Raw genomic sequence first — 27,703 nt, forward strand, 5'->3', positions numbered from 1 at the left:
TTCATATGAAATGTTAGAAAAGACAAATCTAATCTGTAGTTACAGAAAACAGCTAAGTGGGCCAAATATGGGGTGGGATAGAGGTTGACTTTAAAGGGGTGCAAGACAACCCTCTGAGGTGATGGAATTGTTCATTATCTTGATTGAAGCAGTGGTTACATGGGTGTGTACATTATTCAAAGCTCATGAAGCTGTACAATTAATATGAGTATAATATATTGAATGTAACTTATGCCCCAATAAAGTTGATTAAAAAATTAAAAGGAAAGTGGGGCAACCAAGTTTCATAAAGCAAAATATCTTTGGGTAATAAGTGGCATCAACTAACGGCCAATTTCCTTAGAAAACAGCCATACGGATTAATCACCTCTAGAATTATTTGTGCCTGTGCTGCCCAGATCAAAGTTCCAATTCCTGGCAGAGAGGGCCTGAGGGGCTTAGCTGAGGTCAGTTGCTCTGTTCTGGACAGGGAAAAGCTGGACCATCCTGACTGACCTTCCCGCCCAGACTGCTGTCCTTGTGGCAGGGATGGTATCTCAAAGAAAAATGTAGGTACTGTTACCAGAGAAGGGGCAATGATGACTGCTAAACAAACAAACAAACAAACAAATACCAAAACAGTCTTCCCCTGTGTATTTCCAGGGAGAGTAAAGAGGATGGTGAGGGGCTTCAAAATTATCTATGTTCATTCATTCCATTCATTTATTCACTCAAACATAATATGGAGTCTGTACTATTTTCCAGGAGCGTTATTGAGTAGGGACGCGAATGCTCTTGAAGTCTCTCTAAAAAGGAGTTCCTATTAACGGGAGGAAGAGAAGCCTGGTAGGAGACGGTTATCTGGAGTGGTTATGGGGCTTAAGCCTGTTTTTGTTTTTTGTGGGGACAGAGGGATAGAATTCAACGACACAAGAAAGAACTTTGCAGCAATCAAATTTGTATCTTTTGGGGTCCTGTAAAAGCTGGAAAACTCTTTAGTCTGGAAGAGGAAGATGGACAGTCAGAGAAGCAGATTCCAGAATTCACGTCCTGTCTAACCCACAAATGGAAGAGGCCGTTCATGGTTTTAACATTCCATCACTGGGCCTCCCGGGGCCTCCTCGGCGAGTCGGCAGAGGGAGCCATTCCCCAATAAATTGCCGCGCGAGGCCTCCGGGGACCTGGGGGGATTTTCCTGCTCGTCCCAGGAGTTCTCTCTGCGCCCCGCCTTGTTAAAGCAGACTATCCCACCCTCCACCCTCTGCCTTCACCTCCCCGCCCCACCTTTCCATGTACTTTGCTGCCACATCATATTCTCTGGCACGGCTTAATCACCATCCTTTCTGGGTCCCACCTTTGCGCCTTCTCCCCTGACACCACTGAGGACCCGCCGTCCACTCCAGTTGGCTGCTCGGGCGCCGGCCACCGTCCCACAAATCCTTACAGAGGGTCTAGAACACCTCCCAGGGACTCTGACGAGGGACTCGCACCCAACGTGCGTTGGGAATCAGGCGGGCACCCACTCTGACACCCCTTCGGTCACCCCCTGCGGTGACCCCAACATTTGCTAACTTCGCGACCAGGCCTTTGGCGGGGTCACCCACCAGGCGGAGGAAGCCGCTCAGGCAGGGGCGACTCACTATCGAGGTGCAGCGGTCAGGCCGGGAAGATCCTGCGTGTTGCGCTAGGGACTGCGCGCGGCGCCAAGCGACAACACCCCAGCGGCCACTGCCCCGGCAGCAGCAGCTGCAGCAGCGGCAACTGCTCGAATCCCGGCTCCGGCTCGGGTTACCCACCCCTCCCTCCTCCAGCATCTCGGGCCAGACAGAGAAAACCTTGTTCAAGTTTGCAGCAAGTACTTTCCCGGTGCGCAAAACTGGGGGACTGGGAACGCTTTGAGACGTTCCTGGTTCCCGCGTCTCCACCTTTACGCCTGAAACAAGACTCCCAAAGATCGCTTTCTTCTGGGACGCTGCTTGGACGCTAACCGCGTTGATTGGAACAGATTTTGTGTCTTGGCTGGCTTTGGGTGAAGACCGGGGAGAAAAGGTTGCGCTGCGATTCTCAAGATCTCTGGACCTGGGTAAGAGTTGGGCAAACTCAACTCCGGCGGCTGCTGGACCTTGGCCGGACGCCGGAAGGCTTCTCATGGGCGGGGGGCACATTTTCCTTAGCCAGGGTACCGGGGTGCGGCGTGAGGTGGGGCGAGATGGGCTTAGTCTGCGTTGTTCATGGGCTTCTCAAGGGTTTATTGTTGTTTGCATTTCGTTTTGTTACATGGGATTGTGTAGGAAAATCTTGGAGTATTTTTGATGGAGAGACATCCTCATTACGCATTTTATTTTGCATAATTCCTGCCCTTGTATTGCCTTGCCTTGTGTTTGTTTCATTTTACCGGGCTATATAGCTGGATGTAGGGAGATTTGTGGGGAATCGGACTGAGCTTGAAAGGCAGTTTCAGCTGGGCCCTTTCTTCTAGGTCAGTTGAACTTCCTTTCCGGGATCTTCACTGTTTTCTAAACTTCTCTTTCTCCGGTCCTTGGTATTCAGATTGTGCAGATAACGCTCTAGGCTGGCGGGATGCTCCCCCTTCCTGAATTCTCAGCTATCAGTAGGGGTGTGAGGTCGCAGCCTTAGACCAAAGGGGCCTTGTCAGTATGCGTGGCTCCTTAAGGAGTGCTGGGAGGGACGGTTTTTCAAGTGATAGTTACTTAAGAAAGATAAATCCGGTGTTGATCTTTTTCTTTTAAATTCCTTGTTAGAGGACTTTTACGCCTGGTTTAGGGAAGTGTTTTCGCCTTAATTTTCTTTCTGGAAGTATTTTTCTTAGTGACACCACTGAGTAAATGAACGATGGCAATATCTTTGCTGCTTCTTTAGAAAATATCCTCATGCAAGGACCCACATTCTTCAGGGGAAAGTCAAAGTTGGAGATTTTATTAGCCAAAATTTGCCATTATTACTGTTCTTAGGCAGCGATAACCATGCTGTGCCAAGGCAGAAGAGAATGACATTTCTTCTTGGTTCTTCTTGCCTTACTCCTTTATATCCTGGGTCTCACTTTGTGTATAGGCTTCCCAAATAAAAATGCTTCATTCCTTATGGACAGAAAGACTGGGGCCAACTTATATTATCCAGAAACGTCATCTTCCTGACAAGAGTGCTCCAAGAGGTCAGCTTGCAGGGAACTTTTAATTTTACCACTGAGAGGTCAAAGAGTTCAGTTGGTAAACTCTGGGCACCTGCCAGGCTGGGTTCAGCTCACAACTCTGCCACTTTCCAGTTCTGTAATTTTGGGGTAAGTTACTTAACCTGTTTATCCACATATGTAAAATCAAAATGACAATAATAGCACTTACATCAGATGATTGTTAAAGGGATTAAATAAGTTAATGCATGTGAAGGACTAACAAGCCTGACACATAGGAGGCCCGAATTAGCTTTATTATTATTGTACAGCTAGCATTAACTATTGTGTATCCCACTAGTATAGCTTCTATTAGCTGTCAGTAAGTGTTAGCTATTATTCCTATTTGGATGGACTTTGAAGGCTGTGCTCATCTGTAAGCTTCACTACCACCTGTTGTCAAACTTAGCTCAAACATGATCTTCGTATTGCTTTTTTGTTGTGGCACTTTTAGTAGGAAAAATAAAGGTGTATGTGGCAGAGCTGGAATTTATAGGGTGGTGGGTCATGGATGGGCACCAAAGACTACTTGGAACAGGTGAGGAGGTGGGAAATCTACACTCAGTTCGCTGCCCGTATACCTCCTTGGAAATCCTTTGCATTAATATACTTTAACCTGTTTTTTAGAGGCCACTCATTTGTTCAGTAAGTATTTTTTAAACATCTATTAGATGTCAAGCACTGTTTTAGGTTTTGTATTTTAAAAATGGCTATGCATGAGTATTGGCTTTATGTGCCTCCTCCCATTTCAAGTGTGTGACCTAGCACTCTATAAATTAAATCCCAAGTATTTTTAGCTACACAATTTCCATACCCGTTAAAATGCACATAAGAGCACATAAAAAGCACGTATCATTGAACAAAATATTCCGTAAGACCCCAAGCAGATTGCTTTTCTCCATTTAGGCTTCAGTTTTATTATGTATAAACTTGCGTCGAGAGGTGGGGAAAGAGTAGAATAATCTCCAGTGTTTCTTCTGGCTCCAAAATCCTTAAATTAGCTGCCTTACTTCATTGGTGGCTGTTTTTGAACCCCCCCTTTTCTCTTTTAACATTTGTTTTAGGTACATAAATTACGTTACTTCCATCTTTGCATATTAATCAAAGTGAGTAACAACAACGATAATTAATGAAAAGGGAAAAGCGTTTATCTCTGTCTGTATTTCACTATTCTCAGACTTTGGTTTATACCAGAAGCATGAAATGGGGAGACTTGTTAAAATATTAGAGTGAACTATGAGAAATTTTGATATTTGACCATTTTTGACCTAAATAAATGGCAATTTCCTATGGTTTGAACTATATAAACCCTAACCCCTTCTGCCTTGATTTAGATGTAGTAAGTCTGTGAGTTGTGAGAAGTCTGCAGTTTTACAATTTCCCCAGGTGATTCTAATGCAAAACTCAAGTCACACGCTCATTTAGCAGCAGTGAATTTACCTTCTTTGTGATTGTCTGCTTGGTTTAATAGCGTATTTCTAAAATGCAAATCTGATCATGTTATTCCCTTGTTTAAAAATCTTTGGCAGCTCTCTGGATGGTGAATGTCAGTGTTACCTGGGTGCATGTTGAAAATACAGATTCCAGGGCTTCACCCCAGATGTAAGGGCCAGTAATCTGCATTTTGAGATCTCCAGGTGAACCTGGTAAAGGTGACCCCAGATCACATTTGGAGAAACACTGGCTTACAGCATAAAGTCTCACCTCTTTCCCACTATACACAAGACCACATTTGCAGCACTTCTCAGGGTTATTTTCTGCTTCTCTGGTCCCCAGCTCTCCAGCCCCCACTGATCTTGATCTTGTTACTATCTCAAGAATACGTTGTGCACTCTCACTCTTCCATGACCCAGCTGTGTATGCTGTTCCTTCCACTGAAAATGTCTTTGACCCTCTTTCCTGACTAACCAAGCACTTACCACCCATTCATCTTTTAAGACACTATTCAAATCCCTTTGAAGACTTTCCCTCTGAAGTTTATTTTCCCAATTCTCTCATAAACTTAGCGATATCTCATGCGAGTTCCCATTCTTGTGGATGGCTTTAATATAGCATATATCACATTATATCAGCCATATTTATTATCTGAATGTTTATCCCTAATAGATTGGTGAGTTCATCTTTCCTTATTGTAAGCTGTTATACAAGTGGCTGGCCCCTAGTAGTTATGGAATAAATGCCTAAAGAATGTTGGAGAAAAGTAAATGAATGAATGATAGTCAATATTTTCTTAGCACACAAAGTGGTTGGTACAGTATTGTATACATATGGGGAGTGTGGAAAAGCCAGTTGGGAATTTCCAGTTTGGCTAGACATAGCCTAGGAAGTTAATAACTTGAAGTGGGGCTGGGCATGGTGGCTCACACCTGTAATCCCAGCGCTTTGTTAGACTGAGGTGGGAAGATCACTTGAGGCCAGGGATCCTAGACCAGCCTGGCCAACATGGTGAAACCCTGTCTCTACTAAAAATACCAAAATTAGCTGGGAGTGGTAGCACACACTTGTAATCCCAACTACTTGGGAGGCTGAGGCACAAGAATCACTTGAACTTGGGAGGCAGAGGTTGCAGTGAGCTGAGATCGCGACACTGCATTCCAGCCTGGGTGACAGAGTGAGACTCTGTCTCAAATCATAATAATAGTAATAATAATAATAAATAACTTGGGGTAGAAAAAGGACAAGACAGAATATCCTAAGAGGACTTATGAAACACCAAATGCCACTGAATTAATGTTACATGTTGAACATTATTGCAGACAGTATAATGAAGAGATGAGCTTATCCTTTAGGATGGTTTTGGTTTGGTTTTTGGAATGACAGTGTCAGAGCACTGGAAAGGAAGTGCCAATGCCAATAAAAATAACCAGCTTTGCTCTGTGCTTTTCCATTTATAAAACACTTCTGCCTCTGTTTTTGTATTTGATCAGAAACATGGTGACTGCTTCAATACTGTCTTTCCTTCTTTCCTGAAAGGACACATTCCTAAAAATAGGTCTGAAGATTGTACAAAAGCCTACATATTATAAGGGATTCTGGCCCTAGAAAGCCAAATATATTATGAAATCTCTAATTATATCTTGCTATTTAGACACAGCGTTCGGTGTATACTCCTTTTTCTAATTTTTCTTTCTTTAAACTTTACACAATTTTGGTTATTTTCTCCTCATTTCAACAACAGTTGACCAGCTCAAGTTCAATAAATGTCTGATTCAGATGAAAAGATTTGCCATTTTTGGCATGTCTAATAACTTCTGCCTTTGTCTTACTTAGTTTATGAGACAAACACTTCTCATAATTACTATTAGGCTTTTAATTTTCCCATTTCCCTTCACTTTTTTGTAATAATGAAAATATGCAGTAACATTTGAATAAGTGAATGAATAATTCTCTGGGTAATGACAAGGATGGTGATTCTGCAAAAATTGAACTATTGGCTTATGGGCAGCTGCACCATAAAATAAACAACATAAAAAGTTCATTCATTAGCTGGCATCTGAGTGTCGTCATGACACAGGGCAGGGAGGTAGTAGCATCAATAGATGTAGTACAAATATCCACATTGATGGACTTCAAACGAAGCAGTATTGAGGACTGCCTATACTCTCAATTTCTCAAGGGTGTGTAACCAGTATCTGGTTTTAATAATTAGTTTAGTTTTAAGAATTAATGTAAGATTCACTGGGTTCTGTTGATTTATCTTCTTTTAAAATTATGTTTCTGAAGTGAACTTTTTCTAGCTTAGCATAAGCCTGTATCGTTTTCTGCCAACCTTTGGAAGTCTTTTAACTGGTCTCCTAATCTCTTTATTCAGTCATTCATTCATTCTTCATATCTGAATGTCCTGAAATTTTCAATTTATCTTTTGTCTCTCTTTACCATTTTGGATTATTGCTCACCAAGATCATTCTAACTGTTTTTAAATATAGTTATTGCAGAGGACTAATTTAGAGCATTTAATAAAAGGATTTCTCATACTATGAGGGAAAAAGAAGGTACAAACCAATGTTATTTTACTTTATAGAACTTTATTTGTGGAATGGCAAGTCACTGTGTGGATGTTATTTGATAATGCAAACTCTGTGTCATTAGCCAATCTGGAAAGTGTGAATGTGATAATACATCCTGTTATTATGGTTGTTCATTTCTATTGATTTCCTCTCTTATTTCATTTCTAGTGATTTATACTCCTAGCAAAAGAAACTATGTAAAGCATTTAACCACCTCAATTTCCTACTTAGAGGGCAATAAATTGTACCTCTTCCCACTTCTAAGACAAAGAAAACAGTATTTCAGTATGGAAAACCTCATCTTGATAGGTACATGTGCAGGATATTAGCATCTGTTAAAAACATCTTATCTTTGGGAACATCCTAGAGGATGACTAAGTGCCTTGTCATTAACGTCTCGTCTGACCCAGATGAGCTGTACAGATTTGGCTGGTTCTCAGCATAGCCACAGGTGGTGGTTCCCAAGATGGATCTTTTGAATACCTTCTGCTGAAGAATTTTGTCTTTTTTAAAAAATAATTTTTGATGGCAAATTGAAAACTAAAACACACAAATTTAACTTGTTCCTCACAGAGTGAAATAGAACTATGAAATTTTTGCTTGGTGGCACAGAAGACTAATCCTACAATCAAAACAAAAACATTTAAAGATCCACCCCTATTGACATCTTGAGAAAAGTACTTGAGTTTGAATGAAGAATTGATAAAAAGATGTGACTTGGTTCTTTAAAAAAGTAATATGTTGGAGATTTACTTTTTGTTCCACCAGTTTTTTTTTTTTTTTTTTTTTTTTTGAAATGGAGTTTCATTCTTGTTGCCCAGGCTGGAGTGCAATGGTGCAATCTCAGCTCACTGCAACCTCCGCCTCTGGGTTTCAAGCGATCCTCCTGCCTCAGCATCCCGAGTAGCTGGGATTACAGGCACGTGCCAACATACCTGACTAATTTTTGTATTTTTAATAGAGACGAGGTTTTGCCATATTGGCCAGGCTGGTCTCGAACTCCTGACCTCAATTGATCCGCCTGCCTCAGCCTCTTAAAGTACTGGAATTACAGGCATGAGCCACTGCACCTGGCCGTTTATCAGATATTTATTAGCTGTGTAGGGCATAGTGATAAATACCATGTGTAATTACCAAGAAGCTCTTGCCTTCGAGGGAAAAACAGATTAAAAAAGTACACATTGCATGTCTGTATAAAATATTGCATGTAACCCATAAATATATACATCTACTATGTACTCTCAACAATTAAAAAAAAATACAACTGAACAGGTAAGCCTGGGTATAGTAAGAGCCAAGTGGCAGTTTTGAGAGCTGCCACAAGAGCTCACTGGAGGCTTCCTGGCAGTGTGGAACCTTGAAGGAGAGATTTGAATGGATGGGGCATCTTAGGCAGGGGAATGGGCTCAGCAAACATGTACTGGCAGGAATTTACAAGGCATCTTCAAGCAATACTGATTAAACCATTCCTCAGTAGTGGTGAGTTTACATTTGAGAATAATTTTATAATAGGCACTTACGGGACCTGCCCATCCCCATAGTACTATCTGCATTAAAGGAACCCTTCACATTACACTGCAGTTATTTTATAGAAACTAGATGAGATTAGGGGGACCTATCGAGATTCAAGTAAAAATTGGCTAGAAATCTTCCTCCCTATTCCACGAGAAGATGTAAAATGAGAAAACTGTTCTTCCTTTCAACCACTATGGAATTCTTGGGGCTAGAGACAGAGACAGGGCTCATGTTTCTTCTAGTGTCACCTAGATCTGAATTCATATTTTCCCTTAAGAAATTTAAAGATGATCCGAAGCCACCCACACAACCACGAATAACCTTCACTTCATAAAATGCCACCAAATGTGTGGCTTGAGTGTTTAGAATTTTAAGGTTTGGGACTATGGAAAGAGTTCATATCTTAATACTTAAAACTAAATATTAAACATCCTTGCTTTCTAACAGTTCATCCTACCATTGCCACGTTCTCACCACCCATCCTTTTCTGAAGGCTACCACCTCCACCAGGCGGCTTCAGCGCTGTCCTGCTGTCCCTGCACTCCTGCTCTCTTGCTCATTGATGACCCACCCCCACATCCCTATTATTGTCTGAAGCCCTCATCATTCTCACCTGTCTTCGTCTCAGGTGTTTTTCCCCCAACACTAAGATTTGATAACCACAGTATAAAGTATTTGTCCTGCCAGTATCCTCCCTGCTTTCAGTTGGTTCCTTAAACACATGTGCAAAATCAGACCATGAGTGAGGTTAGAAATGCTGGAGGCATGTTTACCCTGTGCTCTGACTTTAGAGGCACGAGAATCACCTGCAGATACTGGCTCCTCCCTAGCTTTTGATTCAGTAGGTGCGTAGTGGGGTCCCAGGATGTGTATTTTTAACAAGGTGTGCTGATGCAGGTGGCCCATATATGCATGACAATCCTTGTTAGACTTACAGTGCCCCATTCAAAAGGCATGCCTTTTTTGTGTGTTTTTAAATTTTAGTGACTTGGCCAGAGGGGATCACAGAGAATAGCTGGTCTGTGAGAACCCGTGCCTCTCCTCTCTACTTGAAGGGACAATGGCTGTAACACAACGCTGTTCATGTGACAGCCAGAGAAAAGGACCCATTGTTCAGGGGTTGGCTGATGTGCCATTCCGCTGCGGCCAGCCATCCAACTGAGCTTGGTAGCCCCAAGGAAACAGACACACTTAAATCAGAGAGACAAAGAAAGGAGGTCAAGGCCTTCCATAGTTAAACTACTTGCAGCAATGTGTCAGAGGTAGGATCTGGGAAAGGAAAAAGTAATTCCAAGGAAGTATCATTAATCCTCTGGTTCTGGAGCTGCAGACATGGCGTTGGGGGAACACAAGTCTGTCAAAAAGCCAGTGGATCTTTGGCCAAGGAAGAATTATTTTCTACTGCGTCACACTGATTGCAGGACTTATCTGATTGCAGGATTTTATTACTGATTTTAAAAATAAAAAAGGCTCCCTGTGTCCCCAGGCTCATCAAAGGTACCTGAACTGAAAGCCTGCCTAAATCAAGGTCTATGACTTCAGAGAACAATTCTGTGTTCCTGGGAATGGTCACAGTGTATATATTAATAATTCCCTTCCAGATCTAGATAGCTGTTTTGAAGCTAAGAATTTTTTGAGTCTAAAATACAATGAGCGCCATTAGAAAGTTATTGATAAGTTTGGACAGTTATGAGGCTGGGGGACTCTCCAGATGCCATCTAGATACCCTCCCTCACCCCTAACTTTCAAACTGGATTCTAGCCCTGGAGGGAAAGGGTTGCAAACTTCCTGTAAAGATCTAATCCTGAGCCCAACAATTGCTTACATTCTTTGTGTCAGAAGATTCAAATTCAAGGTCACAGCCTTTGCAAAGGTCGCAGACTTTTTCCACAGGATTGTTCTTTTAGCCTGATTACTCCCTTTATGAAAAAGTATGTCATTCATTCAGCCTTTGCCTCTGGGTTTCTTTCAAAGGGAGACTTAGTTCCTAGTTCCTGTGGATACTTGTAGGTGGCTTTTCTTTTCTTTCCTTTTTTTTTTTTTTTAAGTTAGGCACAGAATACAGACTCGAACAAGGCAGAACAGGGAAAGCCTTTTCTGGACGTGATGGGTTCTGGAGAGCCCATTTACACCAAGTGTTAGGCAGCTGGTGTTCACTGGCCAGTAGGAATCCTTTTGTCTCTGAGATAAGAGGTTTGTGTCCAGGAGAGGGCAATATGTGATTTGCTTGAGGTCACTTAGAGCTCCTAGTAATTATGTCTGTCATTGTACCTTGATTATAGATTATCATTGCAAATCCATGAAAGAAGGAGAAGCAAGCGGATTTCAGAGAGGCAAGTGGCTTTATTTTCTTCATTATGTTTTCATCCCCCCCCCGCCCCGTTACAGTTTCTTTCTTCTTTACTAAATGGTTTTACCAATGATATAGATGACTTTGAAGTGGAGAATGGGAAGAGGAGACTTCGTGGGTGGCAAAAGGATTGTGCTAAACACTCTCCTGATTAGTTCATTAATTTTCAATTTGTTGCCATGAGGTCTGTTCATTTGGCTCCCCATTTGTGTGATATAGAGAGGCTTGCCCTCAGTGCTTCGAAGCCTGAATACTGTGCTATCCTTGAAGTTCCGTGTAGGTGCAGCACTTTTTAAAAAAATAGGAAAGTTAAATGGTCCCTTTTATTGTTGTTTGTGTCCCAAGTAGTATATATAATACTAAATGCTTTTGTAGGCATAGGATGCTTAATGGGACTTAGTTTTGTGTCAGAATAAGGGCCCTGCCCAACGAGGGCTTCTGGGTTGCTGACATTACGTTTAATCTGAGCACTGGTTGTTATGGGTATGTTCAGTTTGTGGAAACTTATTGACCTGTTCAATTTTGATTTATGGCTTTTTTTATGTCTGCATTTTACACTTCAATAAAAAATTCAAAAATTAAAGCCCCATGTTTAATGTAGAATTAAGAATCTATCATGATGGGAAACTGGAAACTCTCACATAATTTGAATCCTGGTTCAGCTGGGAGGGCCTAGAGCTTTAAATACCCATCAATTCACCCTTACTTCTATAGTCAGAGAGCTGTGTGTCAGAATGCAATGCATTAGCACCATCATAGGTGATTGCTTTATTTCTCTAGGCAGCAATTCTAGTGCCTAAGAGATCAATAGTGTTAGCAGAGCCCCACTCTTTAGAATCTAAAACAAATGCACCTCTCTAAGTTGGCCAAGCAGCAAATCTTTTCATTCCCACTTTCCACCCTCCTCCCATTCATTTTAATCTGTCAGGAGAAATCAGAAGAAGACTCTATGGATTATGGATATTTTCCTGAATCTTTGGATGACATCTCTCTTATGGTCTAATAGTGGAATGCTTTGTTTCCCTCTGATTTCTCTAACTGGAATGAGTTGATATGAGGGGTGAAGTCTTTGGCTTATCTCTGTCACTCATTTCCACTGACACTTCCTTGGCTCCTCAGTGAGCCACAGAAGCGATACCTGCAAACCCATGCTTCCAGTCCCAGAACAACCTGTCATCCTTTTTCTCTTGAGAAGACCCTTGTCATCCATCAGTGTGGCACTGCATATATTATACTAAAGTGAGCCATGAGTCATTGTACCGATAGAACATTGCAGCTTGCTTTTATAATATGGAGTTGGTAGACTGAAATGGAGAAAATAGGAGCATTTTTTTTTCTCCAAAAGAGAGTTTGGGGCCCTTCGCTTTGAAATGGGTGCAGCACATCTATGAGAGGTCTGAGTACTAAATGTGTACCCTTCATTTTGGCCATTGGACTTACAGGTTGGATGTTGATTTACACAAACACATGTGATTAAAGTTGTGTGTTAACAGACAAGATTCTGATGTTCTGGGTCTATTGCTGACTTTGTCATTTACTGTATGAGGTATGACAACCTGGGCTGGGATCCCTTCTCTACCACTGACATCTTGGTGACTTTGGGCAGGCTACTCAAGCTCTCTAAAGCCTCTTTTCATCAAATGTGAAAAGATAATAGCAGATACTTCAAAGATTGTTGCATTTAGCATATTGGTAGGCACATAGTAAATGCTCAATATATATTAGTTATTATTATTTAACACCAAGTAATGTTAAAATAGGGAAGAATAATTAACACATCTAGGAATCAGGTCTGTTTCTCATGAAAGAATCATTCAAATGCTTAAATAAGATTCTATTAATTAAATGCAGATGTTAGAAAATGTAGTTTCTGATAGAAGGCATAAACTATAAGGAATTTACAATATTTTGGAATACAAAACAGTTAAATTTACTTATAAGCATAAATGTCTTTTGAGATAGTATGTTACTAAACAAAAAGTTATTTATCTTAACTATAGAATTAGGATGAGGCTGCTAGTGAATGAATTTGTTTTTCCTTGGTAAGATGTCAGCAGAATTGAAAACAGGTGTTCAAACAATGTCTTGTGTACAAATGCTCCTAGCAGCATTATTCACAAGAGCCAAAACTATTATTTTTGGTGGAAACAACCCAAATGTCCATCAACTGATAGATGGATAAACAAAATGTGATATATTTACAGAATGGAATATTATTTAGTCATGGAAAGAAATGAAGTACGTATGATACATGCTACAACATGGATGAACCTTATGAAGTACGTATGATACATGCTACAACATGGATGAACCTTAGCAACATTATGCTAAGTGAAAAAAAGCTAGACACAAAAGACCACATATTGTGTGGTTTCATTTACATAAAATATCTAGAAGAGGCAACTCAACAGAGACAGAAAGTAGGTTAGTGGTTTCCACGGTCTGGGGGAAGGGAAAAATGAGGAGTGACTGTTTGATGGGCATGGCTTTTTCTTTTAGGACAATGGAAATATTCCAGAACTAGATAGTGATGATGGTTGCAGAACAGGGTTAAAATGATGAATGTTTGGTTATGCAAATTTTTTAAAGGTCAAAAAAATTATTTCAAAAAAATCAGCAGATGTTTGCATTTAGGTGAGATGTGTCTGCATAGATCAGTTGACCCCTGGTCACATGTGTGCTGTGAGGCAAGCCTTTGTTGCATGCTGAGGAGAATACCAAAAATGGCAAGACGCAGCCTTCAGCGCCTTGCCAGTCTGTTTATGAGGAAAGGAAAGGAGGAGGAAGCAGGTAACCTGTTCCAAGTGAATCCGTCTCAGAAGGAGAGATCACCGGATTTGGTGACCAGAGAAGGCTTCTTGGAAGAGATGGGACATTGAAAGATTTGTGAGCTTTGTGTAATCACAGAAGAGGAGAGAGTGCCCCAATGGCAGAAACGTACAGCCCTGGGGAGGGAGAGGAGTATGGGCAAGGACAAGTAGGGATGGCCAGACTAAAGGATTTGTATAATGGAATATCAAGAGATAAGGTTGGGGCCGGTGCAGTGGCTCATGCCTATAAGCCCAGCACTTTGGGAGGCCAAGGTGGGCAGATCATTTGAGGTCAAGAGTTTGAGACCAGCCTGGCCAACATGGTGAAACCCAGTCTCTACTAAAATTCAAAAATTAGCTGGGCATGGTGGTGTGTGCCTATAATCCCAGCTACTCGGGAGGCTGAGGCAGGAGAATCGCTTGAACCCAGGAGGCAGAGGTTGCAGTGAGCCGAGATTGCACTACTGCACTCCAGCCTGGACAACAGAGTGAGACTCCATCTCAAAAAAAAAACAAAAAAAAAAGCAATAAGGTTGGAATTGTAGGTTGGAGCCAAGTAGGGAAGTCCTGGAAAGCCGGCTGCCCGTGCTTAAATTAAATTCACCAGGCAGTAGATAGCAAAGGCTTGTCATTGATGATAAAAATAGAAAATGAATTAAAAATGGGGAAGACAATAAGGAGAGTATTGCAGTAATTTCACTAATTGCAACACAACCCATCATTATTTATTCAGTAAATATTGATTCAGCCCTCATTATACTCCATGCAATCTTCTATGCTAGGGACAGGGCAATATCTAAGATTAAACACATTTCCTGCCCCACTGGAGTTGCATTCTAGTACACATTTCAAGCATTGACTTCTATGTGAAGTGGACAAATGTAGTTGAAAAGTTAAGGTGTGGATGTATTAGAATGTAGTGGGGTATGGGTCCTAGAATCAGATTTCTTGGCTTTGAATCCTGGCTTGCCCCATTGTTAACTGAATGTATGTCCATGAAACTGTTACTCTATGCTTCAGTTTCCTTTTAACTTAAGAGGGGATAATTATGGTAGCTCTTTAATAGAGCTGTTATGAAGTTTAATTGAGAAAATAAATGAAAAGGACTAAGGATAGTACCTGGCATATAGCAAAAGCTCAGTAGGGCTTTCTTGTTTTTCGTATCTGAGATTTTAATTTCTACTCAAGGATTTGTCTAGGTCACTTCTGTTTTTAACTGAGTGAGTCTATTTCAGAATCCTGGCATATTGTATCTCACGTCTGAGCTCTCCTTAATATGCCGTATGATTTTGGACATTGAACTTATTGAATTAATTAGCATACAAACTCTGCCTTCCTAATTCAGGCAAGCTGCAAAATTCTTCTTTCCAACAGACCACAGTTCTGGTCTTGGTTTGGGCAGAAGCTTCTAGATAATGCTCCTTCTAGACCCTGAATCAAGAAGTCTTTTGAAGCATCCTGGCCTGAGAGAGCCTGAGAGGTAACCAGACCTCAGCACATCTAGTCTCCCTCTGGAGAAAGCCAGAGTTTGAATTTAATTTCTTTGTGTTACCGCATCATAAGGGCCATGGGCCTCCTCAGTTCTCTGTGCCTCTGTGCCCCTTTCCATGAGCTGGGATGAAATAGCCAACTAGAACAGCTATCAGGACGTATGTTCTTTCTTTCTTCACTATTATTATTTTTTGAGACAAAGTCTCCCTCTGTCGCCCAGGCTGGAGTGCAGTGGCATGGTCTCAGCTCACTGTAACCTCTGCCTCCTAGGTTCAAGTGATTCTCTCACCTCAGCCTCCCAGGTAGCTGGGACTATAGGAGCCTGCCGCCATGCCCTGGTAATTTTTGTAATTTTTGGTAGAGACGGGGTTTTGCCACGTTGGCCCGGCTGGTCTCAAACTCATGACCTCAAGTGATCCACCCCCCTCGGCCTCCGAAAGTTCTGGAATTACAGGGGTGAGCCACTGCAACTGGCCTGGAGGTGTGTTCCTATGAGTGTATTAAGAAGGATGCCTCGAAGCTTGTGGAAAGAGATTGCATAAGCTTTGAGGGCCCTTCAATCTGTACCATAAATTGATTGTAGAATGTAAGCTCCTTGAGCAGATAGAATTGATTTTATTTTCCTTTCTACTCCTAAATGATTAAGCATAGAGCTGTGGACTGAATTGTGTCCTTTCCCACCCTCTAAATCCATATGTTGAAGTCCTCACCTCCAATGTGACTATGTGAGGAGAGAGCTTTTAGGAGGTTATTAAGGTGAAATGAAGTTGTTGGGTGAGGTCCTAATTTGATAGAGTTGGTCACCTTAAAAGACGAGGAAGAGACCGAGTGCTCTCTCTCTGCCATGTGACGATACAGTGAGAAGGCGGCTGTCTTCAAGCTAGAAAGAGAGCCCTTACCAGAAACCAAATTGGCTAGGACCTTGATCTTGGACTTCCTGCCTCCAGAACCATAAGAAATAAATTTCTATTGGTTAAGCCACTCTGTCTATGGTATTTTGTTAACAGCCTGAGCAGACCAAAGCATTACAAGAATATTTGTGGACCTAATTTCAAGATTATTCAGAATTGTGGTGACATAAGAAAAATATGAAAAACTGAACCTAACCCACAGTCCTAATATTCATTTAAATGCATAATGTTGACTTTAGCTCCTACCATACATTAGTGAGGCCAAAAGGTTACAGAATTGGTTGGTTAAAATTCCCCCAAGACTCATTTTTCCTCTAGAGGAGGTGCTAATGAGCAGTGAAATAGATCAAAAGCTGGTGAGAACCATCGTCAGAGAATATGAGGTAAGGAAAGAGCCTGGGCAGTTTTTACTTCAGACTTTTAGTTATTGAACAATTGGCCTCATAGCTGTGTTTTCATAGGATGCACCCAGATTTGAGGGGGTGAAAGTGTGAGGGGAGGCTGAGCAGCAGAGGCCTGCCAGTGAGGAAACACTTCACCTGGGCTAGGAGACATGTGAGGTGCTTCATTGCACCCAAGAGAAGAGATCCTGCTTCCAGAAGAGTGATGACTGTGCCTGAACCCAGCCAAGGATTCAGGTGTGGAGATTTCCTCACTATAGCTAAGCCAGATGGTCCACTTTTATTTTGGTGAAGGGCAACCTGAAGCAAAGGCACTTTTCTTCCGCCATTAAAAAAAAAACAAAGCAAAAACAGAAACAAAAAGCTTGTGATGTGGAGCTCTGCCAAGCTAGGGCTGGAAAAAAAAAAGCCCCTTGCTTTCCTTCCAAGGCAGTATGTAAATGATGCTTTGTAGTTTTGTTTGTGCAGCCACTGGGGATGGTTTAGGGTGCCTCACTAAAGTCCATGGCTGCTATAGAATCTGATTTTTATGATTATGAATATCCTATAAGCTAACCATCTAGGTCTAGCTGTCACTTCCCTGCACAATCATCTTTGGTTGAAGATATTGAATTATATTGAATTGCTATGAAAGCCAAATATCTTCAGAAAGTGATCACCTTCATCTGCTTATAGAAGTTCGAGCATGTGCTTATGTGTAGCTCTTTCCCTGAAGGACAGGACTCTGATCTTTCTGGCTTTTTCTAGAGTTCAAGTGTGGCAGGCGTTAACTGAGACATTAACTCTTCACCCAAGGAGGGTTTCTTATAGCTTAACCTAAGGAGTTTTCTGCTTAGCTAGAGAATTTGGAAGACCATTTTTCATTTCTTGGCCAGGTTGTGCTATTTACAAAAATGAGGCCATGTAATTAGGGCCCTGGTAGCGTGTGGATTCATTCACTGGTACGTAAGAGAGACTACAGTGTTTTCATGGGTTAGTGGCTGACTGTGCCCTCTCTGTTTCCTTTAATGGTAAATATGTCACTGCTGAGAAGGATGGCAACCAAGTCCTGACAGGCAGATTTTCAGAACAAAGTGTTAGTGAGAGAAGAAAGGTCTGTGCAAGACAGGCAAGGTTTGTCACTGAGTTCTAAGGAACAGTTCTTTAAAAAAAAACAGGCAGCTTCCCAATTTGTGTCTAGGATTTGGACCCAGCATAAGTAAAACCCCAGGTAGAGCAAAACCCATTTAGCGTATGCTGGGAACCACTGTGCCCTTCTTCCATGGTGCACTTACAGAAAAGAGGAGGGGACTGGGCCTCACAGCTTGGCTCCGACTGCTGTGCTCTAGAAGAAAGAGCCATGTGCAGTGGCCGTCCCATCCATTCACTGTGGCCCAGCATTGTTGGCAGCTAAGCGAAGATGCTCGCGGGTGGTTAGCACTGGGCCTCAGATTCCTTGTTGAAGGCCCAATGGGGAACCCATGGTTAGAGGAAAGAAGTCCAGGCGAAGCGGAGCTACTTAAGGAGAGACAAGCTTTTAGGAGGTTTCGCTTCATTGACTCAGTTCAAGTTTTATCTTAAAGGTACTTTATGCTGGGTTGTGGGGGGTGGTGGAATCAGCTGAGTTTGAGATTCCAGCATTACTCATGAGCCAAGCTTAGCTGCCTGCTTTTAGAATTGCATCAACTTGAGGTCATTTTTTTAATGTTTTCTAATCCTGGAGCAAATGAAAAGCATTGACAGTGATGCAGATTTCAAGGCCAATGTCACTAATCCATGAAAATGTTTGTTTTGTTTTGCTTTGGCATGGCCTTGAATGAAACAACAACAAAGAAATCCTTCCAGAGTGAGAAGAGCACACTTTTCCCCTAGAGTTCTGTTAGATAACCCAGAATACTCAAAAAAATACTGGCTCTGGAGCCTAAAGACCTTGCCTTGAGTTGTAGCTTTGCCACACCATATGATGTTAGACACCTGAGAAAACTCTTCTGTGCCTCAGTTTCTTTCTTCGCGAGACAAAGAGATCAAAAAGGCCCTTCCGAACCCTGTGAACTTGACTAGGGAGCCTCTGGGGCCATGTCTGGGCTGTTGGGGTGCAGCTGAGTGGTGGGAATGGAGTGGGCAAGGGTTCATCACTGGAAAAGCTATGGCAGAGCCCCAGCTTCGCCTGGGCTAGATGTTTTGCCTGGCCACGGAGCTGCACGCCGAATGGAAGTTATAAGACTGTGTGACTGAAAGGGTTTATTTTGAGGATGAGTACTAATACCTAATATCTGTGGGGCAGCTGTTTCCCTGGGTGCTCTTCCTCTATGTTGGCTCATGGTGAGGGCACAGCCTAAAGAGCTCTACTGACATGTCTCTTCGAATACAACTTTAGCATAGTCTCAAAATTTCACTAACTTCAGACCAAATCCAAATTTTCTTCTATCCATGATGGAGACATTTTCTTCCACCCCACCATGATAGATCTTTGAGAACATGTATAAAAATTAATGTTGCTATCTTCTTTTATTTTGAACTTACAAATTAAAAAAAAGGAAATTGTTGGCTTTAAAACATTTTGTAAAGTCTGTTTTCTGTTTGCCAAAAGACCCTGATGGCACAGAGCTTCGGTTCAGGAGTGTGGTCTGTAAACACCGGTCCTTCTCCATGGGGTAATAGAGCCCCGGGATTCTAATCCATGCCACATGCGATGACCTGAGCAGACCCTGTAGGAATACAGAAGTCTCGCTGTCCCCTCATGGAGCAGTTGTTCCCAGTCCGTTGTACAGCTGTGGCCTGCTTTGTTGGAAAGTGCAGCGTGACTTGATCTTTTAAGCTCTTTTCTCCCTATAGGTATTATAAATAACAACTGGTCTGTGGGAGTACCTGCCAGGAGAGCTTGAGATCTGCATTCTGTACCTAAAAAGCATTGTTGTTTTGTAATCTTAACTTCATTAGCAATTATGAGAGTGGAGAAAAATAAAACCCAAAATCAAAGTGACTTTGTTATGACCCAGAAAATCCAAATTAGGGAAATAAGAATTGAAATTGAGAAAGACAAGCTCCTTTAAAACCTCAAATTCCTTAGAACTTTTCTGAGAACATAAGGAACACAAACAGGTCCAGATCCCTAAGATATTCCAAGTTCAACAAGCAAATCAGTTTGAAGTCAGGCAGGCTATTGTTGAGAGCTGGAATTCTGACATTGCATAGTGGCTTTGAAATGCTCGACAGCCTTTTGGTTTCCATATACTTAAAGTTAAGAAAATGTGGCACATATATACCATGGAATACTATGCAGCCATAAAAAAGGATGAGTTCATGACCTTTGTAGGGACACGGATGAAGCTGGAAACCATCATTCTTAGTAAACTGTCACAATGGCAAAAAACCAAACACCGCATGTTCTCACTCATAGGTGGGAATTGAACAATGAGAACACATGGACACAGGAAGGGGAACATCACACACCGGGGCCTGTTGTGGGGTGGGGGGAGCGGGGAGGGATAGCATTAGGAGATATACCTAATGTTAAATGACGAGTTAATGGGTGCAGCACATCAAAATGGCACATGTATACATATGTAACTAACCTGCATGTTGTGCACATGTACACTAAAACTTAAAGTATAATAAAAAAATAAAAATAAATAAAAATAAAAATACAAAAAAATTTTTTAAAAAAGAAAAAGTTAAATTGCTCTATTTTGGTTTCTGTGTGTGGGTTCTGGAGGGATTGCCATCTGTTTTAGAGCTCTCCAGAACCAAGAGGTAAAATTCTGGGACACTGGCCTAAGGAGAAGGGGGTGAAGAGACCAGGCTGACACGGGATCACACTGTTGTTATTATGTTTTCCCTCCTTCCACTTTGAAGTCCTAGCAACTGCATTACCAGTCTATGTGCGGTCCTTGTGATCCATGGAAGAATTCATGAATGTCTGTCTTCATCATGCAGATGAGTAGTGAAAAGAAGTCAACAAGGAGTTCTCACCTTTTGAGCAGACATCTGTTACTTACGCTTTAACACTAGCTTGCTTTTAGGCCTTATAAAATATTGTGGTAAAATGCACATCACATACCATACAATTCAGCATTTTTTAATGTATGGTTCTGTGGCATTTTAAGTACATTCAAACTGTTGTGAAACCATCACCACCATCCATCTCCAGAACTTTTTCATGATCCCAAATTGAAACTCTGTACCCATTAAATAGCAGCTCCCCATTTTCCTCTTACTCCAGCCCCTGGCAACCACCATTCTACTTTCTGTCTTTATGAATTTGACTACTCTATGTACTTCATATAAATGGAATCAGACAGTATTTGTTCTTTTGTATCTGGCTGATTTTACTAGAATAATGTCCTCAAGGCCGGCGAAGTTGTAGCATGTGCCAGTTTCACTGCTTTTTGAGGCTAAATAATATTCAATTGTAGTATATACCACATTTTGTTTATCCATTCATTCATTAATGGACATTTGTGTCATTTCAACCTTTTGAGTATTGTGAATAGTGCTGCTATGAACATTGGTGTACAAATATCTATTCAATTCCCTGCTTTCAATTCTTTTTTGGGTATATATAGCCAGAAGGGGAATTGCTGCAGCATATGGTAATTCCATGTTTTTTGAGGAATCACCATACTGTTTTTCTACAGTGGCTACTCCATTTTACATTTCCATCAGCAATGCACAAGAGTTCCAATTTTTCCACATCCTTGCCAACACTTACTGTCTGTCTTTTCTTTTTCTTTCTTTCTTTCTTTCTTTCTTTCTTTCTTTCTTTCTTTCTTTCTTTCTTTCTTTCTTTCTTTTTCTTTCTTTCTGTCTTTTCCTTTCTGTCTTTCTTTTTTCTTTCTTTCTTTCTTCTTTCTTTCTTTCTTTCTTTCTTTCTTCTTTCTTTCTCTCTCTCTCTTTCTTTCTTTCTTTCTTTCTTTCTTTCTTTCTTTCTTTCTTTCTTTCTTTCTTTCTTTCGCAGGGGGTGATAATAGCAATCCTAATCAGTGTGAAGTTATCTCATTGTGGTTTGATTTGCATTTCCCTGATTGGTGATATTGGCCTTTTTTAAATGTGCATATTGGCCATTGGTATATCTTCTTTTAAAAAATGTCTCTGCAAGTTATTTGCCCATATTTTAATTAAGTTGTCTATTTTGTTACTGCTGTGTTGTAGGAGTTCTTTTTATATTGTTGATATTGATCCTTTATCATGCATTACAAATATTTTCTCTCATTCTGTGGTTTGTGTTTTCACTCTGTTGATAGTGTCCTTTGTTGCAAAAATTTTTAAATTTCGATGAAGTCCAGTTTATCTGTTTTCTCTTTTATTGCTTGTGCTTTTAGTATCATATCGAAGAATCATTGCCAAATTGCTTTTAGATTTTTTTTTAAGGATAGCCCCTTTCTCTGTAATACCACAAAAGCCATTACTTGTAGAAATTTCTCTTTGAAGGGATTTTGCTCTGAGATCTCCCTTTTTTACTTGTTTGGAGAGTGGCCTTTTTAATTACTTGGGAATTGGTTGATTCCACTTTCACCATGCTCTATCATTCTCTTCTCTTCTTCTCAGGGAGATCACAAAGGCTCATTTATGGATAAAAAGAAAAGAGGGAGTGAGGGAAAGGCTTAGTTTGAAAATAGCCTCAATCATTTGTACTATAGGGGCTTAGGAGAGAAAGGGCAGGTTTCAGAACGTCTAGGGCATATGAGTGGGTTCTTTAGCAGTCATGACTTGCAAGGCATCTGTGACACCAAACTGGACTGCCATTTGTCTAAGAAGGCTGAGATCTACTTCCTAAAGCACCCTCCTTTTGTCCTCAGGCTGGAAAGATTGCTGAAAAGTGAGCAGGCCCCTAGGTGAACCTCTAAGGAACCTCAGCCCCCTCCCAAAGACATAATATTCCATGCCTGAAACTTCTCCAAGTATATAGACAGTGACTTTTTATAAATGTTCATTCCTTTTTAGAAAACACAAGATACTCTTATTTTTATTAAGTGTTGGTAAAACCCTTCTAATTGAAAATCCTTTTCCTCCTTGCCAGTTTCTCATACTTTACTCACTATTATTTCTGGATTATATTCTGTGTACAAAAATCACCATTTAATAGTAACTACACATCCAAACACTATAGATATTGCTTAGTATAAAAAAGCAACTGGGGAGTACATCATAAATTCATACGATCTCATCTTGAAGAGCAAACTAAATACTGAGACAGCCTAAAGGACATTATTCTTTACACTTGGTGGTTCCGGAAGAATGTATTTAAATGTTATGTAAGTTTTAGTCTTTTCTCATTACTTATGTCACAGCTGTGGACTTCTGAGCCATGGGGCTGGTGTTTACTTTAGACAGACAGTTTTGAGTTAGGTGAGTATTTGAGTATTTTACTACCCAGCATGTGTTCAGATGTGAGATGTTTGCTTTTATGCTTGTACGTCTGGTATGAAGAATGGTTTTGTGTGCCAATAATTGTCCCTGTGCTGCTGCCTGCACAGTAACTTGACTCAGGAATACAGAGAACTGTGTCTGGAATTTGCAGTTTTAAGAAGTTGAATGATGACATACTTCATAAAGAGAACTCTTTTCAAATGAACTGTAGTTTAATTGGTAGATCCCTCACTTGCCTATGTATAGACCTGAAGAAGTCGGAGAACAGTTTTACTGATGTAAAGGAAGGGTGGCAATAAGTTTCTCTAATATGCATGTTACAGAATGCAATGTTAAATTCCTGAAATCTCATTTGGTGATGGTCTTCAAAAAGAATCATTTTTATTCATAGGGCCTCAACCATCTAAGGGACTAGATATCCAGATAAGAGAGCTTCTCAGTGTTGCGTGTACTTTAAAAAGTCATAATTACTCCAGGAGCTAGGAAATTGCTTTAAATCAGCAGCATCCCATCACAACTCCTAATTTTAATGTGTGCAAGTAGGCATCCTAACAAAACCACAGCTCAGCCCCCACCTCGTCTCGCCTTTCTCCTTCCTCTCTCACTGTGCCTCTTTTTCATGGGTCTCCAGGGAAGCATGGTCAGTTTTGAAGGAGGGAGAGAAGGCAGAGAGGGATGAAAGTCATAGCAAGCAGCCCAGGCCCCACTTCTATCTTTACTGGCACCAAGAAAAAGTGCCTTCAGCTGGCACAGTGGCTTGTGGGCACCAGGCTTTGCTTGTTTGCCATAGAAATCCTGGTCGTAACAGAGACCAATGCCATTCAGGCAGTGAGCAGGAAGCTGCTTTTATTGGGAGCTTTTTGGCACCGTGTCCGACATACACTCCAGTCAATCACAGTAAAGGGCCTAATAACAGATGTGGTAATTAAGCCTGAAGAACTGTCTCTATTTTTTCATTTTTATTTCAGAGAATAACAAAGTGCTTCATTAAACCCCCAATCACACAGAGTTTTGAATTGGGCATACTGATGTGGTAAAAACTTACATCTCTGTAAGGACTTTCTTCTGAAGTTCTTATCAGCAAGGATGCCTCAGAGGGAAGCTTGGATCCTTTTAGCCAGGACAGTTATGTTCTTTCTGGGTTGCACTTTGCACTCCAATACCAAACTATATGCAGAATCCTGGGGTACAACCAGTTTCCTACAAGTACCTTGGATATAAATAAACAGTTTTAGCTTTTATGTGCTTTTGTAAATGTAAAATGTTCTCTGACTCTCTTAGGTTCAATTTTACTGCTTATAGCAAGAAATTAACTATAGCTTTCAATCTTAGAAAGGTTTCAGATCACCTGAAACCATGGTAAATTACCATATTTTAATAAGATAAATTATCTTGAAAAAATTTAATTACATCTGAAAAGGTCTGTCTTTGATTGTGGCAGTTTCTAAGGCAAATGTCTTCATTAAGGTTGTTTTTCTTTCTTTTTAAATGATGAACATGAATCTGGCTCATCATTAAAGGAAATTAATCTAAGAATTTAATGACTTGGGACAGGTAGAAAAAGTATATGTTCTCAACAGCAAGAACACACGGCTGAAAACTTTCTCTTTAGCTCTTCCTGGATTGTGAAGGCTGGTTCTCTGTGACCCTGGGGCTCTTGGGAAAGAGCATGGCTGTCTTTCTGACACGGATCTATGGGATCGTGTAGATTTGGAAGCCACATTTATATCCCACAGATAATTTTTTTGTTTCTAATTCCATGTAGCCATAGATACACTTTGTAAGATTATTGCTTTATTATCTTCTCTCCAAATGCATACTTCTGAGTTTTCAGGGTACCTCCAAGAGAATCTGTAGTTGACTAGATGCTCTTAACCTGACCCATAAAGCATATGATTTATGGAGAAGAATCAAGATTTAATTATAATTTCAATTCTTGTGTTAATAAAGCATAAACTTAACCTACTCATCTGATTAGCCTAAAATGTAATTTGTGTGTATTTAACATTTGTACACACTTATATGCACAGACACATATAAAAACAGTACTAACCTTTATGGCACTTCATATTTGTTTTCTCGTCTGAAACTTAATATTTACAATTCACTTTTTACTACCTTTATCCATTTAGACAACCTTTTCCTCCATTGATGTTAAACATGTTTCTTGCTAAATGTAAAATCAGCAATGTACAGACTCAGATTTTGCCACATTAAAATTTGTTTTAAGAAACTACCCCTATATACACCTTGTATCTAAAAGGGAGAACTCCCAGATACATTGGGGAAGACTTGTGCTCAGGCAGACACCTCCCTCAGGATTATTCAATTGCTGAAAAAGTAAAGCTTTTCTTTAAATAAGATTCAGAATAACTTCCTTATAGTTTTTCCTAAGAAGGGCAAGATTTTCTGGGATGATACACCTCACGTTTTAGTTTCGGTTCCATTACTGGTGGGGAGATATTTCTGTAGGTTCGGGGAGATGCCTTTTAGATGAAGTGGAAAGTTGGCCAACCAAGGGCGGCCCTGAGCTGAAGCGCCACCTCCTGGCGGAATAGGTCACTTCAGGGATTGTTTCTCAGTTACCCAGGCTGCCTGCTGAGGCATCTGTTCTCCCCAGTTATGGATCCCACTCTGTTATTTCTCTCCCACCTCAACCCGCTGGATCGGTTGCCTGGGACTCACAGGATATGATCCCTTGACTCTCCTCAAGTGCTCAATATAGTTTAATGTTTCATGACGTTATAGATCCTGGTTTTGTTCTTACTCAGCAACCGTATATTGATCATCTGTTATATTCTTGCAGATGGGCAGAGAAGTAGAAGTCAGGGAGGAGTAGAATAGGAGACAAGACAAAACCATGGGCTCTGCTTTCAAGGACCCAACAGTCTGGTTGAAGAGGTGGGATTGGTTATGTCAAAAGATGACCAGCAACCCAAGGCAACGGAGAAATATCAGATGAAGGACATGGAGAGTTGGTTCCGTTAGAGATTTCTATGCAGTTTCTAGTGAAAACACTAGAGAATTTTTACTTATGTCCTGAACACACTGTTAAGTAGATCTTGCATGAGAAAATAAATTATTGCAAAGAGAGAAGTAAGTTGACAGAAAGCTTATGTAATGGTTTGAATTTCAAACAATTAGGGAGGCTTAGATGTTGGACTAAGGGAATTTTAGAAATGAAATCATAGGCTCTTTCAAATTAGCAGGATAGGAAAAATATATTCCAGGCAGGAACTATTTCTACCCTTCATAGATTCTTCAACTGAGATATTCTTCATGTATAGTTTAAATCATTAGATTTTATTTTCCTGTTTAAATTAAATGATTAGGAAGTTTAAAATCTTGAACAAATGACAGTAATATAGTTTATGGAAACTGTGTCTTTATAAGAAGGAAATGAATGTATTCATTGTGATGGGGTGCACTTAATTTTGAGTGCTTTTGGCTGCTGTTGTTTCCAATATTTGCAGTAAAATGAAGGCACTGCTATTAAAGACTTTGAATCTTAAAAAAATAGGAGTTGAGGGAGAGAATTTATAATAAAGGCAACAGGGAAGTGACATTTGATGAGGACAAGAACAGAAGAGATTAAGGAAAATGTCAAAGGTTGCAAAGCTTGTGGCCCTGCTGAGTTCAGAACTCAGTGTTAGTTCAAAAACCTTTAGCTTCCTTAGTTCCAATTGCCCTTAAAGAGTTATCAGAACCTGCTTAAAATTAAAGGTTTTTTCCCCATAAAAACTGTAATTATCTTGATATTAATGTTCCAGTTTATTTATGTATTTATTTTTAACATTATACTTGGTGTGCATTAATGCCCACCTGTGCGTAAAGGAAATTCTTGCCTTATTTGGGTAATATACAAACACTTATGTACATTTGGGGTCCTTTAATATATTTTAAAATTTATAGTTACAGTATGACCTTCATCAAAGACCATCACAGACCTTAATTCCTTCTCAAAATTAAAACTTAAAAATATATGAATCTTGGCGGCCATGGTGGCCCATGGCTGTAATCCCAGAACTTTTGGAGGCTGATAGAGGCGAATTGCTTGAGCCCAGGAATTCAAGACCAGCATGGGCAATATGATGAGACCCGTTGTACAAAAATTAGCCAGGTGTGTTGGAATGCATGTGTAGTCCCAGCTACTCAGGAGGCTGAGGTGAGAGGATCCATTCAGTTTGGGAGGTTGAGGCGGTGGTGAGCTGTGATTGTGTCACTGCACTCCAGCCTGGGCGACAGGGTGAGACCCTGTCTTAAAAAAACAAACCAAAACAAAATAACCCTTTTTCTTTCTGTCTATATTTCAAGCATATATTTTGAATCACTTTGTAATAAAAATCTTTTTCTTTTCTAAACTGTGCTAATCTAACACTCCAAGAACATGTTGAAGCAGAGCAGTCTTTCAGTTACTGTAGACCGTAGCAATCTGCTAATTGCTGAAGGTTCATCCTAGGGTATATTCCCGCACATTATTCTTTCTGGTGAAGTTTGCTGAAATGGGTCCCTGTACCAGCCCACACAGGCAGGCCCCAGGAATTTTGCTTTTTATCAGTGGAGATGCAACACTTCAAAAGTCGCTTTAGTGCAGCAAAAGGCTGCCATATAAGTTTGGTGTCATTGCGACTTTGCTCTGCCTCCTTATCTTGCCTTTGTTACTTCCTGCTGGCTTCTGCTGCATGACTCCCAGCCCCTCCTGGA

At 40.7% G+C, this 27,703-nt stretch overlaps 1 protein-coding gene across 1 annotated transcript in view; it reads left to right on the forward strand.

Moving 5' to 3' along the window:
- Positions 1 to 1,642: 1,642 nt before the first annotated feature.
- MEGF10 (multiple EGF like domains 10) overlaps positions 1,643 to 27,703 on the forward strand; it is a 172,022-nt gene continuing 145,961 nt past the window's right edge. Inside the window, exon 1 of the mRNA XM_030818398.1 lies at positions 1,643 to 2,062. The gene's annotated coding sequence lies outside the window, so the exon portion shown is untranslated. The remainder of the gene's footprint in view (positions 2,063 to 27,703) is intronic.

The sequence above is a fragment of the Nomascus leucogenys genome, chromosome 2 (assembly GCF_006542625.1).
Source record: "Nomascus leucogenys isolate Asia chromosome 2, Asia_NLE_v1, whole genome shotgun sequence".
In the NCBI taxonomy this organism is placed as follows: domain Eukaryota; kingdom Metazoa; phylum Chordata; class Mammalia; order Primates; family Hylobatidae; genus Nomascus; species Nomascus leucogenys.